General features: G+C 43.0%; 1 protein-coding gene across 1 annotated transcript in view; it reads right to left on the bottom strand.

The window, feature by feature from the left end:
* Nucleotides 1-8,348: 8,348 nt before the first annotated feature.
* ANK3 (ankyrin 3) overlaps nucleotides 8,349-14,681 on the bottom strand; it is a 251,108-nt gene continuing 244,775 nt past the window's right edge. The window contains exon 51 of the mRNA XM_088019888.1: nucleotides 8,349-8,891. The gene's annotated coding sequence lies outside the window, so the exon portion shown is untranslated. The remainder of the gene's footprint in view (nucleotides 8,892-14,681) is intronic.

Here is a 14,681-nt window from a genome sequence, read left to right as displayed (position 1 = left end):
TGATCTTTCACAATGAGTCACAGCAGGTGTTGCTGTGTTTCCTTGTCACATACAGATCTGTACGGAATGTGTCCTGAGCCATTCTGGTTTGTCCTTCCCTCCGTCCCTCGTTTTATTGATTCAACAAATGTCTGAGCGCCCGCTGCTGCAACACCTTGCACTGGATGCTTTGGAGATGGCAATGGATACGGCCAAGAAACAAACATACAAACGAAAGGGTGATTAGAGTGGTGACGCTATGAAGATAATACATATGGTGGTGTGACAGCGTAATGGGGGAGTCAGGGAGGGGTGCAGGGAAGGCCTGAGGAGGGGACATTGGGGAGTGAAATGCGAGGTTCCCTGGCAGAGGACAAATGGGATGGGAAGGAGATGAGGAGGAACTTGGCACTTTTGAGGAACAGAAAAGAAAGCTAGTGTTGCCAGAGCGGTGCGATGCAGCGCATCAATCTGCAACGAGGAACTTGCACCAGATTGTAAATCTGTGCACCACTTCCTTCTCAAAAAAGCCTCGCTAGATGTTAAAAAAGAAAAAAAAAAAAAAAGACAAAAAGGAAGTCAGCTGAAGTGAAGCTTAGTAACACAGTTGGTTTACATTCTGGATCTGGTGTCTTACCTCACTGGGCGGGCAACAGCGACCTCCCAGATGAAGAGCGGTCCACGGATTACACTTGCTCACGGGTCTGCCAGGTCCTCAGAGAAAAGGCTGAGCTGGACGGGGTGCGGCCGTGGAGGGAGGCAGGCACCACCGCAGGCCCAGATGCACAAGGGAAGATCAGCTCTTCACTAACAGGCAATGAAATGAAACTTAAAAAGCCAAGTAACTCCTCTAGACCCTTAATGAGAGTGTTAGCACTTGAAAGGGTACTCAGAGCACACCCAGGCTGCACTGAGGAGGGGATGTCAGGTAATCCTTCAGACTGACTCAGGAATTAAATTGTTTGCTTAGGGAAACCAACTTTATAGTGTGTAATTAAAAATCACACGTCAATAAATTTATATAGTGTGATCCAGGTACATGTTTGTTCTCCAAATGCCAACAGACAGTGGTAAAGGTTGAAGACTGGTGGCTCACAGATATGTTTGGTTTGATCAAATTAGTTGCCAACATTTTATTTTTTTTAAAGATTTATTTATTTATTAGAGAGAGAGAGAGAGAGCGTGCACACGTGTGCACAAACAGAGAGTGGGGGAAGGAGAAGCAGGCTCCCCGCTGAGCAGGGAACCCCGATGTGGGACTCGATCCCAGGACCCTGGGATCATGACCTGAGCCGAAGGCAGACGTTTAACCAACTGAACCACCCAGGTGCCCCAATTGCCAACATTTTAAAAACTTAGAAGGGGAATATGCTTACCTGGTACCCAACACACCTAATGTCTTCTCCCTGACTTGTATATTAATGCCAGGTTATGCTGTAGTAACAGATGACTGGCAAATCTCAGCGGCTTACTAGCAAGGTTTATTTCTTGCTCACATTGCATGTCCATTGTGGCGTGATGCTCTCTGCTCCACATCACCTTCACTCCAGCACCAGGTCAGGAAGTAGTCTCTTTGGGGGAGCATCCCTGGTATTGAGGTAGGAGGAAAGGGAGCATGAAGAAAAATGCACTAGCTCTTAGAGCATCTGCTCTGCTTTCATTGGCCAAAGCAAGTTGCACAGTTAAGGCCATAGCAATGGGGCTGGAGAGTAGTCACCTGCAGGAAGAGGCAGACAATAACTTATGCATAACACCATCTACCACAACCTCTTTGCCTAATTTAGATGACCTGCCTAAGTGCCCGTAGATATTTGAGAGTATGACCACTTTGGCCTATGGAACTTGAGTATTCAAAGCTTTGTCATAGCCAGAAGCATGACAGTTATTCTAAAGCTTGCCATGCTTCAAGGACCACCATTCCATCCTTCCATCCATCCTTCCATCCATTCATCCATCCATCTATCCATCCATCCATCCATCATCTACCTACCTACCTACTTACATAGATGGGCCTTGACCATTCAAGGTTAAGGTTCTGCAGGCTTTTTCTTAGATACCCTTTACTTACTTCTTCCTTTAGCTTCTAGGCAGAAAAGTCACGCTGCCAATGATACGGTGCTAGTGAGCCAAGCTGTGAGGCAGCTCTACCTCTGCCCTTGACTGTATCCAAGCCCTGACTTCCGGAGTGTGGGGTGTGCACCCCTACTGAGCCATCAGTGTGTACTGCAGCAGAGCGAGAGTCTGCCGAGACTTCAACAGAGAGAACTAGTAAATAGTTAGGCATGCAAAGCTGAGTATTTATTACAAGCTTTCTGTGTGCCCAGATCTGCTCTCGGGACTGTGGAGAACACAGTACTTGTTCTTGAAAAGCAAGACAGAGAAATTGTCAAGGTAGGAGACTTGAGTACTGAATCATGGGATACCCATTTAGTTTACCTGAGTTGCCAGTGTGGGTTAGCATCAGCAGAGGAGACTTTGTGAGGAGGTCTGAGCTAGGAAGAACTTTATATATGGAAGTTGAAAAACATCGTGCTTGAATTTAAAGTTTCAACTGATTTCATCTAAATCCAGAATCTTTGGAAGAGAGATGGGCTTGTATTCTCTTGTAGAGTTGATCAAATAAGTTTGAGATGTGTTTAAAGTTTTCTGTTGAGGGGCGCCTGAGTGGCTCAGTTGGTTAAGCGTCTGCCTTTGGCTCAGGTCATGATCCTGGAGTCCCGGGATCAAGCCCCAGGTAGGGCTCCCTGCTCAGTGCAGAGTCTGCTTCTCCCTCCCCCCTCTACCCCTCCCCCTGCAACTTCTGTCTCTCGCTCGCTCGCTCGCTCACTCTTTCTCTCTTAAATAATAGTTTTCTGTTGAATTGCTATTTTCATCAGCCCTTGAGTCTCCTTGGATTAGGGCCAGCTGGTGTGATATGAAAGCGCAATGGCTACACTCAGCGGCCACAGGGCTTCTTCTCTCCCTCTGCCTGGTCTCCCCTCGTCCTCCAGCATGGGCTGCTTACAATGTCCTGCACCAGTTTTGTTGCCACAAGTCATCATAGGGTTTTTTTCCTGAGGGGGCCTTGGTTTCGAATGCACACAGAGGCTGTTTGTGTGCTCCTCACTTTGAAGGCAGGGGCAGGGAACTGTGGCATCCTGCACCCAGGATAGCCCCTGGAAAATGGCCAGCCAGGAATGCCTGTTGCTGAGCGAGATGGCTGGGTGGGTGGGTGTGGAGAACCACGTGACCCTTCCTTCTCTTCTCAGTTCCTCATGCCCTTATTCCATCTTCCTATTGAAACTGAGAGAGAGGATGAAAATGAGGTAGATGTTTGGTTTGCCAAAAACAAAGGAAGAATTTAAGCAGGATCACATCAATTTGTCATCTCCATCTTCCAATGAGACCAAACTGAGACTGAATAGACAAGAATAAAATTGATTGTGTTTAGAGACAGTAGGACAAGGAAGGGCCACGGTGAGCCTTTGGGAAACACACGCTTGTCCAAAGGTGGTATGTGCAGTTTTGCTCTAGGTGGTTGTTAGAAGGAATTTCAGAAATAGCATTGTCACTTCTTTAGATTTTAAAAAGAACTAACAAATCCATTTTTCAATTAAAATCTCCTGATTTTTTTTTAAAAAGATTTTATTTATTTTGAGAGAGAGAGAGAGAGAGTGCAAGTGCGTGAGCAGCGGGAGGGGTGGAGGGAGAGACAGAGACAGAATCCCAAGCAGACTTCCCGCTGAGCATGGAGCCTGACACAGGGCTCGATCCCATGACTCCAAGATCATGATCTGAGCCAAAATCAAGAGTCAGACCCTGAACCCACTGAGCCACCCTGGTGCCCCTAAAATCTCCTGATTTTTAAAAAATGTTGGCCATCTTTTTTTAAACTTCATGTGATCCAACAAAATCTCTCTGCAGGCTGGATATCGCCCCAGGATTTCTAGGGTATAATTTCTGGACCTTCTGGTCCTTGACCAACCGAGCAAACACAACAGCAGTGGGGTGGGAATCTCGAGGTAGCAAGACTTTTTAAAAAATCTATCACATCTGAAAGAGAGGAGACCAAGGTGCCTTTCACAGAGACAAGGGTTCATGATGGGTTCTCCACATTCTTGCCAGGTTTTTCGGTGGCCTCTTCGCGATAAGGACATGGACGATAGCTCTGGCCATGGGAAAGATGGCCAGCTCAGAAGTGTGGCTGGTGTGCTGTTTGCGCAGAAGGCACTGGTGTACTCAAATCTAATTATTTAAGGCTTTGTGGCTAACAAGGGCATGGTGCAACTGGAAAGAGCACATTTGTCCTTGGTGAATGAAATCATTAGAGTTGAAAGCTGTGCTTTCCTTTGATTTCCAACTTGGTTGAAACTGTATAGAAAATAGTGCACAAGATGGTGCATGGAGTAACATCTCCTGTTTACTGTTCTGCGACCTCTGATGTGTTATGGATTCATTCATTCAGGCACTCAAACTACCTATGAGGTGTCGAGCAGCATTCTAGGTGCTGTGGATACAGCAGAGAACAAAACCCAGTCCCTGCTCCAGGAAGTGCATCGTCTAGCATGAGGACCTGGTGGTGTGCCTCACAGACTGGGACTTGTAAAAATCCGGCAAATCACTGTTCTTTCCCAGCTCCCAGAATTATGCCCTTGCTTGACTTATGGGTCAGAAGAGAAGTGGCAACTGAGGATGTCAGGGGAAAGGAGGCAGGGAGAGCGTTTATGTTCTGAGGTGGTCTTGGACCAAAAGTCCTGGCAGGAGGCATCTGGGGGGCTCAGTTTGTTAAGTGGCTGCCTTTGGCTCAGGCCGTGATCTCAGGGTCCTGGGATCGAGTGCCGCATCAGGCTCCCTCCTCAGTGGGGAGTCTGCTTCTCTCTCTCCCTCTGTCCCTTCCCCCTGCTCATTCTTTCTCTCTCTCTCATAAATAAATAAAATCTTAAAAAAAAAAAAGTCCTGGCAGATTTTGCTTCCTGGGTGCTTCCTATAGCCTAGCAGCTCCCACGGCCTTTAGAATCCTCTGAGCATGTCCCTCGCTACTTTGCTTTGGGACGACTTTGGAATTGATGAGGACACCCTGGAAGTCTTGTTGAAAATGTCAACCCTTGGGGTGTTTATTTCTTACTGAGGAAGGCCTGGGGGATAAAGAATAGAATGTCTTCACTGAAGACTCACTCAGCTGTACATGCTACTCCCAGCTTCTACTCACCGAGTGTAGCAGCTATAGTGCAGCAGCTCCTTGTGCCCTGTTTGGAACTGTCTGCATTTAATCCTATTAAAGAAGTAAGGGCTATTGGACTGATTACTTAAGGATGCTCCTCAGAGTCTGTTCCGCTCTTTATTTTGTATTGGTACATTGTTGGCCAAGTGACCACATAAGGAAATTACACCATTGCTTCTTGTCGCCATTATTGAAAGAAGTCTTGTGAAGTTTGACTCGTAGCTCAATGTCAAAAATATTTGTTTATGGACTGTTTTGTCATGACTTCATGAGAAAGAAGCCATGCTATATGACTAGGGAATTATACATCTTTTCCTATGTTAGGGCCTCCTTAACAAACCAAAAATACTAAGACTTACCCAGATGGGAAGTTAGCTTTTGGATTCTGGTTTCTTCAGCGACTCAAGGAATGAGTTCTTATTCCTGTGATTTCTATTTCTGGGCTTACCACATATCCCTGCTGCACAGCCAAATGTGACCTGATGCTCATAATAATAAAGGAAATGAACAATTTTTTATTTGCCCTGGAGAAACACAAATGCTTATGTGTTCGGTGAAGTGGATTCCTCTTAGAAATGGTGAAATAACCATGCACAGTATATTGCCATAACTTGGCAACACAATAGTGATAATACATTTCAATTTAAAAAATTCAGGAATTTGCTAAGAATATAAAATGAAACACAGAGCAAATAGAAATCTATCAATCAGTTTTGTTTTAAACAGCAATGTAAATCAAGGAAAAGCTTAAATACATTTCTATAAGCCAGCAGGCCAAAGACTATTAAGAATATATAATGTATGCCCTCATTCAATCAATCTATGTACACATATATAAATATATACATAAATACGTATAAATGCAAATAAAATCTTTATTTTCCTATTTTGGATACTTCTGAGTAAATTTATGAGCTTTTTCTTGAACTGCAAATTTTTTAGCTATATAAATGTATTATAACAATTATTTAATACCCAGATAAGTATACTTCATTGAGTTTCCAATTCAGGAGAAACACCTATCTGTCAAGTATTGGGAGTCAGAAATCTGTAACTCTTAGATGGGAAGTTAGAATATCTGAATTCTGATCTCAGTTTTACAAAGAGAAGCTTTGGGGGAGTTTTTTTTTAAAGCCTTTCAGGTGTCTGAGTTTGCTCATTGTAAGATGATTTTGGTGTAGGTGTAGAGGCACTTTCCATTTGTTTGGGATATCATGCAAATGTCTAGCCCCATTATTCATGCAGAGTAGATTCTCTGTACATGTGTTCTGCATTGATACTGAATGCTTTTTGGGAACAACTCATCTGATTCAGCATTTTTTTAAACTCCACCCCCAATGTGGGGCTTGAACTCAACACCCCAGATCAACAGTCACATGCTCCACTGATTGAGCCAGCCAGGCGTCCCATCAGCAATCATCTTTAATGGACAGAAATATGGGACGCTGTCAAATGGCTCCACGCACCCATGTAATACTGGTATGGGGCCAGCTACTACCAAAGATAGTACCTACCTCATACGGTGGTTATGAAGACTGAGTTGCTCGATGCAATGCGCTCGTGTATACAGCTGAGCATGCAGTGAGGGTTCCAATTTTAGCAGTGAGAATTGCTAGTATCACCACTATGTGCCAGGCTCTGGGCTAGAATGCAAATTGAAACAGCCACGGTCTCTGCCCCTGTTGAATTTATCATGTAGGGTGCGACTGCAAATTCCAGTGCCTACCAGGCCCATCAGGACCCATAAATGTAAGAGGCGGGCTGGCCCCCGTGTTGCCTGGACCGCACACACCGGCTGGAGTGCAGGGACCATGTGGCCCTGGCAGGTTGTTGCCGTCGGGGAACGAGGGCTCTTGTTGCCAAATCTTGTGTTTTAGGAGAAGTTAGGAATCTGGGTTATCATGTGAAGTCTCCCAACTTACAAGTAGTGACAATGAACGCCAATGGCCAACAAGCGAGTGCCTTAGGGGCTAAAACAACTGCAGGCTGGATGCTTGCTGCAAGAGTCCGTGTGCAACTTCTGGACATGCAGTTGCAACAGCCCCAATTCCCCACTTTTCTGGGGGCAGCACAAACCAGATGAGGGCAAAGATCAGTGTCAGTTAATGTTTAAGTCTTGGCTCCTCCACAGAACCTCTGTAAGCTGGGAGTCTGCGGGGCACAACTGAACGTTAGGGACTCGAGCAACCCTGGAGGCAGGGGCTGGAATAGGACCGGGGAGGGGGCTGGGGAGGCCAGACGCCCAGGAGTCAGACGGTTACCTTTTGCCAGACAACACAAGGACACTATAGAGCACAGATGGGTGAAGAGTTTAACACAATTTATTTTAGGCTTAAATAATCGACTAGGTCATCCAGTGTATGGTTTTTCATACATATGTCATTAGAACTATGTGTCAATGAATGCTGATTTTATATGAATATAATCAACAAATTAAAGGCTTTCACCAAAACCCAAATAAAAATGCCCTTTAAAACACAGCAGCCTTATTAACCTAATATGACACTGCTAGAATGGTTACAAATGATTGGCTTATTCGAAGGTGTCTACATCTTAGAGCCGGTACACAACACAGTAGTAATTGTACAGCGTGCTGCCATTCTCCTAGCTAAGAATTTCGGTTCAGTCCATTTTAAATACCCCTCTTATGAGCACCATCCACCTCTAAAGCGGCAAGCATTACCCCCTTTTAAAAGCACTAACAGCACCCCCCTCCCCCTAAAGCAACTACCGTATAGGGATTTCTTTTTTTCCATTTTTAGGTCATTTCATTGAAAAATTGGCAATAGCAACAAATATTAGATGAAGGGCTTTGTGTTTACAGATAAAATCTTCTGTGTTGCAGTATACTGTAGTGTTTGCAAAATTGGAAAAGATTTAATCAAAATAAGGTGATACACATGCATCAAAATATTAGTATTCTGAAGAAAAAATTTTTTCACAGAACTACAGAATTCCTCATTTGGGGAATTATTTAAATTTGCAGCAGATTTTAAAGATTTGTTGTTTTTTTTTAAAATCAAGCTAGCGGTTTTGCATATACAAACATTATAATTGCTAATATACAAGAATCAGTGAAGATCCCCCCACCCAGAATCCCTCCCCCCTCTTCTAGGGTGGTCACTTGAGACCCCTAGTATGTTAAATGCATTTGCAATATTCTGTTTGTGTTCTAAGAGGCAGTGCCTTATCAACATTTATTCTATTTTTCTGTTAGAATTTATACAGTGTTATTATTTACAGCAAAACTATAGATGTTTTAAAAAAGAAACAAATAGTGTTTATACCCTGACAGTTTGGGTCCAAGAAAAATAAGGCGAGCTGTTGTGGAGTTAGTAATTTTAGTGTTTCTCTGTAATTTCATCGTCCCATCTTCTGTCCATTCTGGCGGCAGGAATTTCTTCCTTTTGTAAATGACACCAAATTACTTAAGATAAACTGTTAACAGCATGGCTTCTTGTATATACACTGCATTGCTAATTGCACACGCGCCAATCCTGGGAGTGAAAGTGAATTTCCATGCTCTGTAAATTGGCTCATGCTAAATTAAAATGTGGGTAGTTTTCTTTTTTTTTTCTTTTTGCATAAAAAAAAAAATCATGCCATTAATGTGTGGAAGCAGCAAACACACACACCCTTCTCCGTGAATTTTTACTTCCTGCTGACATATCTTCCATGAATTTCTCAATACTGGCAGTAAAAACACATGATCCTGTGGAAAGAGAGACAATAGGTAATGAGTTTAACCTGCTTGCTTGCTTTCCTTTTTTTTTTTTTTTTAAAGAATTTGCCTAACCCTTCCTTGCCATTCAACAGAAAAGCCTGAGAGAACGGGGTGTCTACTTTCTAATGGGGGGGTTCACAGGATATTCTGACCAATGTGATCTGCTAGGACAAAGCCCTGACGTGTACCCTCAAGCCCTTTGAAGGCAGTGACTCTTTTCTAGGTAACCCATGCTCTCCACAGCACACTGCTCACTGTCCTTGTGGTTTTCGAGATTGAGTTGGAAAAGACCCTCTTCGAGGGTGCCTGCCATCTCTGATCAGGTCACTTGGGTACTTGGGAAAGCCACCTCCAGCCCTTTGGGCCTCGTCTTATCTATAAAATGAGAAGGCTGACAGAGATGCTCTCTGGGATTTCGATCAACATCAAAATATCAGGGGTCTGGGGTTCTCATGGGCATAAAGGGCTAGGGATACGGAGTCAGGATAGATTATTTCAGTAACATCCGTACGTTTTATAACAAGAGTTCACTCCCCAAAGTGCAACTCATCTTTCAAAAAGGGAGAACAGCATCATTCCTTCATTACTCTGAAACTGCTTTTCCATGCGCAAATTAAAATTAAAGACTGTCTTCCACCGCTGCAAAGAATACTTTTTCCCTCCTCCTGCCCCACATCAGTTGCGGACAAGATTGACTCATTATATTTGAGCTTCTTTATGGGGGCCGCGGACATCTTGTCTTACTGGATAATCACGGCATAAAGTATCAGTGTTTTATAACCAGTCAATACAGTCAAAATAAATCAACAATTTTTGCTATGCACGCTTTCTTCATAAAACAAAATTTTCCTACGTATAGTCCGTCCTCCTCTTTCAGTATGAAAAGGTGACACGCTTGAACACCGCCTGAGTACAAGTCCTAGCCCCTAGAGAAAACCTGAGTAAGGCAAGAACAATTTTAGGAACAATCGTGCTCATTCACTGGTAAGCAACAGACCACTTCTACAGGTCTAGGGGCACCTTTAGAACTGTGCTTCTGTTGGGGCCCATGTGTCCTCAGTGACCTTGAGGTTGTTCACTTACCCCAGACAAGTTTCTTTCCCTTTAAGATAGATCACCCAGGATACCTTGGCTCAGGTCAGCGTGTTAGTATAGCACTTCCTCTGCTCTACTAGGTTCTTGCTTCCTTTCTTGTATGAAAACTGTTACTAACCTCCATGCCCCAGGTCACTAATGCTTACAGCCAAGAACATCAAAGTGTCAGTTCCTTCTGGGGTGATTTCAATATTGCAACCGCCCCCCCCCCCCCCCACCGCGCCCAACATGCCTCTGCAGAAGTGGTAGAGAAAGAAAATGACTCATCTGGGCAGGCCGTGTCCCAGAAAGTGGACAAATAAAAGTAAAATCGGGATTTTCTCCCCTCTGTTATTACCACTTATTCCTTATCTTCTGGACACCAGGGTTCTTAGATGGCCCTGTGATAACGTGACCCCAGTGTTCTCCTTCTGTCTTCCTAGGGAGGGTCCTCAGCAATTTTCTCTAGTTGAAGCCCCCCCCCACTTTGTGCAGCTTAATTGATATATAATTTACATGCCATACAATTTATCTATTGTAAATATAGTCTGATAATTTTTAGGGAATTTATATAGATATGCAATCACTACGACCCAGATGGATTTTGTTTTGCATCCTGTCTTCCAAAAGCCAATCCAATTTCCCAGGTTAATCTTGCAATAAGAAACAAGGTCTTCCTCTTGTCACCTCAATGAAAGCAAATTTTATCTTTTATAGAAATATTGGATATGTTTCTCTAATTTTTTTTTAAAATGCTATTCATTATATCCATTTATATGCAGGTAGGATTTGGGTGATAGTTCAAAAGAAAAAAAAAAGGAGTGAGTTCCCCTTGTAAATCGCTCTTGTTCTTGGTCATGCAATCAGAGTGTGGAAGGTCATTCATTGGACAAAAGATCTTATACCAAGTACAGCGTTCTACAAAAAGCATGAGCGCCTTGGCCAAGGGACGGTAGGCCTATTATAAAATACTGACCTTGTACAAATTGTGATGAGAGCGCCATCTGATGGAAAAGTGTGAGGGCAGGAGCCATCGAGATGACATTTCAGAAATAGAATTTGAGTCCTTTTCCCTTTTGGGGTTTAGGTAATACAGGAGATAGAAGCCTCTGCATTTAGCAATCTGTCTTTGGGTTTTGCATGCTTTTCAAACCCAAAGATAGTAGAAACCAACTCAGAAAAACAAACATTCCTTTTAGTCATTTCACTATAATTTTTTTTTAATTTTAAGAAATATTTTTCATGTATAGAAAAACAGCTATTCAGTGGATTTTCATGGAAGTTTATATTTTACAGATGAATGTTGTGCTTTCCATATCCATTTTCAAGTCAGGGGTATGCTTGAGCTTCGAACCACCATTTCCTTTATAGGTCCACACACAGTGGTTTTTGGCCCATAGTGCCCAGCTTAAAAACAAAAATCACCCATCTTTAGCTTGATATGTGAAGCTGTCTGCAGTTCAGCCCCATCAGGCTCAATGCCTATGACTCTTCAGTGAAAAGCTTTGTTTCACAATTTCCAGTGGTTCTCAAACTTGGGTGCATATTAGAATGATCTGGGAGGCTTAAAAAACAAAACAAAACAAAACCCAGTAGCCCGGCTATATCCCATGACAATTTATTTGGAGTTTCTTGGGGTGGAGCCCAACATCAAAAAACATTGAAAAAAACTCTCTAGACTATTTGAATGTTCAACCAAGTTTAAGAGCCAGTGATATATTCTAGAACACTGCTTCTCAAAATTTAATGTCCTCATGTATCACCCAAGGGATCTTCAAATGTGGATTCTGATTCAGGAGGTCAGGGTAAACGAAGAGACGCTGCATTTCTAACAAGACCCCCGGGTGATGTTGATACTCCATAGACCACACTAGGAGGAGCTAGACTGCATGTTAGTCATCAACACATGGGTTTCCAACTTCCTTTTCTTTGCTAATGATTTTGTATCCACCTATACTTCTCTTCCCCTAATCTTCACCTATATTAACTCCTCTCTATCCTTCAAGTTTGTGTCAAATGTCATCTCCATGGAAGTTCAGACTGTGCTCTCCCTAAGGAGATCTGCCTTGGCAGGGTAACTCTTACTCATCTTTAGACTTTGCTGGTTACAGCTTTAGGAGAGAAAGCCTTTTCTGATACGCCTTCCTCATAGCCTACCGAGAACGTAGATTTGTTACTCTATTTCTTTCTCTTCCAGCCCATCTCTCTTTCAATCCCTTCTGTCTCTCTCATTATAGAAGTCATGGGGCTAAGAACATTTTTTTTCCTAAGCATTAATTCTAGTTACTTCATGTAATCATAATAAAAACTACAGTGCGGTTTAAAAATAACTCCCAGTTCATGCAGATTTGTTCAACTGCTACCAGTAAGTGGGGCTTTTTTGTTTTTTGTTTTTTTTCCTAGTGACCTGTGATTTTTAAAATAGGGCCAGTTAAAAAAATACAGGGAAAATATTGATCTATATTTTGGTAGTAAAAAACATACAGCACTAATAAAATTGTACAGCTATTATCATTAAATGTTATATGCCAGGCACTGTTGTGGAGTGGCTTAGCTCATTTAATATTAATAACAATAAGGTACTGTTATATCTTCCATTTTACAGATAAGGAAATAGAGCTCAGAGCTATAAAACAAACACAAGTTTGCACACTTAGTACACAGTGGAGTCAGAAACAGAAGTCAAGCCACCTGACTGTAGAACCCTTGCTCTTTACCTCAAAGCCAAGGCTTTTGTTTAATTAGGGATTTTTTTAAAGGGTAAGAAAAACAAAAACAAACTATATAAAAACATATCTACTCCAAATAAATTCAGGGAAAATCTTTAGGAGTGAAGAAATTCAGGCTGCACCTTGGACTTCTGGGAAGCAGAATCAGGAGAATCTGCTGGGTGAAAATCCAGACCTGTCATTAGAGAATAATATGATAAGATTTAGGTAACCCTAGCAGTAGTAGAGGGAGATTTCGCTGGGGTTTCGCTGTCTCTCTCTCTTCATGCAGTAGTAAAGAGGAATGAGAATGCCTGTCTTAATAATTTCCCCTGGAATTTCTCTGCATGTGATATTGGTTTACACTTCAGAATACTTTCAGTTATCCCTGATTTCTCAAAGAACGTCAGTGACACTGCTGTTCCAACCTCTCCCACTGTTCCTGGCACCCCTCACATCTTCGTCTACTTGCCACTGATCCAGGCTCGTCGAGGTGCTCTTGTGGGTTGTCTTAATTCTACTAACAGCTGAACTTACCCAGTGCTTACTATGGGCTTGCCTGTCGCTATTTAAAGTGATTTACTTGTATTAACTCAGTTAACTCTCCCAACAACTTCTTGAGGTATGTTATTCTTATCCCAGCAGAGGTGAGGAAATTAAGGCACAGAACCAGTCTAAGTTCACCTAGCTAGTAAGCTCACTGGCAATTCCCTCCACTCAGGCCATTTCATTTCTCACCCAAATACCAAAAACGACCGCACTGTGATCTCTAGCCCAGAGTTCTCTCCCTAATCATCGACGAATGTCGAGGGTCCTGCATGTTGATCATCTACGAAGCTACTTCATCACCCAGGCTACGTCAATCCCTGATTTTGTTTTTGTGGTCTGAGGTTCTATGATTTTGTTAAAGAATTACCTATATACAAGCAACCCTGATGTCTTCAACTCTCACCCTTCCCTCCCAACACAGAACCAATCTGTTGGTTTCCTTTTCATTCCCTCTGTCCCGGTTCAGGCCCTCATCTGTGTCTCAGAACCGAGGCCCTTGTGTTCAAACTCTGTTCTCCCTCCACTACTGCTAGGGTTACCTAAATCTTATCATATTATTCTCCTATACAAAGCTTCCAGTGGTACCCCACCGTATCCAGGACAAGGGCCAAACTCCTGAGCAAAGCTCATGTGATTCTCCATACTGCCCTATCTCAAATGCTACTCTTTCTTCAAAAACTAGTTCAAATATGCACTTCGAAGAACCTTTAAAAGATCTCCTCTGTTGGAGGTAATTATATCTTCCAGCGGATGCCCTGAGCATTCTATCTTTTATTACATTTATGTATTTTGATTTGTGTGACTTATGATCATGTGTGCCCCTTGGACTAGACTGTAAAGTTAAAATGGGCAGGAGTTCTCTCAGATAAAAATGTCAAACTGAGGATAATGTCTTAATAACGTTGTACCCTCCCTACCACTTACACAGTGTGTCACAAGCCTTTGCACATAGTAGCTAAGAAGTAAAGGAGCTCCAGGGGCGCCTGGGTGGCTCAGTCGGCTAAACATCTGCCTTCAGCCCAGGTCATGATCTCTGGGTCCTGGGACCGAGCCCCGCATTGGGCTTCCTGCTCAGCGGGGAGTCTGCTTCTCTCTCTCCCTCTGCCCCTCCCCACTGCTCATTCTGTCTCTCAAATAAATAAAATCTTAAAAAAAAAAAAAGTAAAGGAGCTCCAAATGCACACAGTGACCTACTTACAAAAGCCTGTTAGCTAATCTACATTATAGGAACGTTTCTCTCATCCACTGCCATGAAACTGCATGGACTGAGCTATCCTGAGGTAAGACCAAACAAGTATGCTGGAGGGCTGAGGCCCAACATGTCGGCGATCTTAGATGAGAGGATATAGAAGAGCTTGGAGATTTCTATAAAGGAAGAGGTCAGAGGCAACCTTTTAAACTCTATTCCTCTTTAAAATCTTATTCCTTGGGACTCAATCCTGAGCTC

The sequence above is a fragment of the Eumetopias jubatus genome, unplaced genomic scaffold (genome assembly GCF_037043125.1).
Source record: "Eumetopias jubatus isolate StellerSeaLion01/CBP00866 unplaced genomic scaffold, mEumJub1_p1.0 scaffold_17, whole genome shotgun sequence".
Classification (NCBI taxonomy): domain Eukaryota; kingdom Metazoa; phylum Chordata; class Mammalia; order Carnivora; family Otariidae; genus Eumetopias; species Eumetopias jubatus.
Note: the sequence above shows the minus strand (reverse complement) of the source record. Positions and strands in the feature narration are given on the sequence as shown.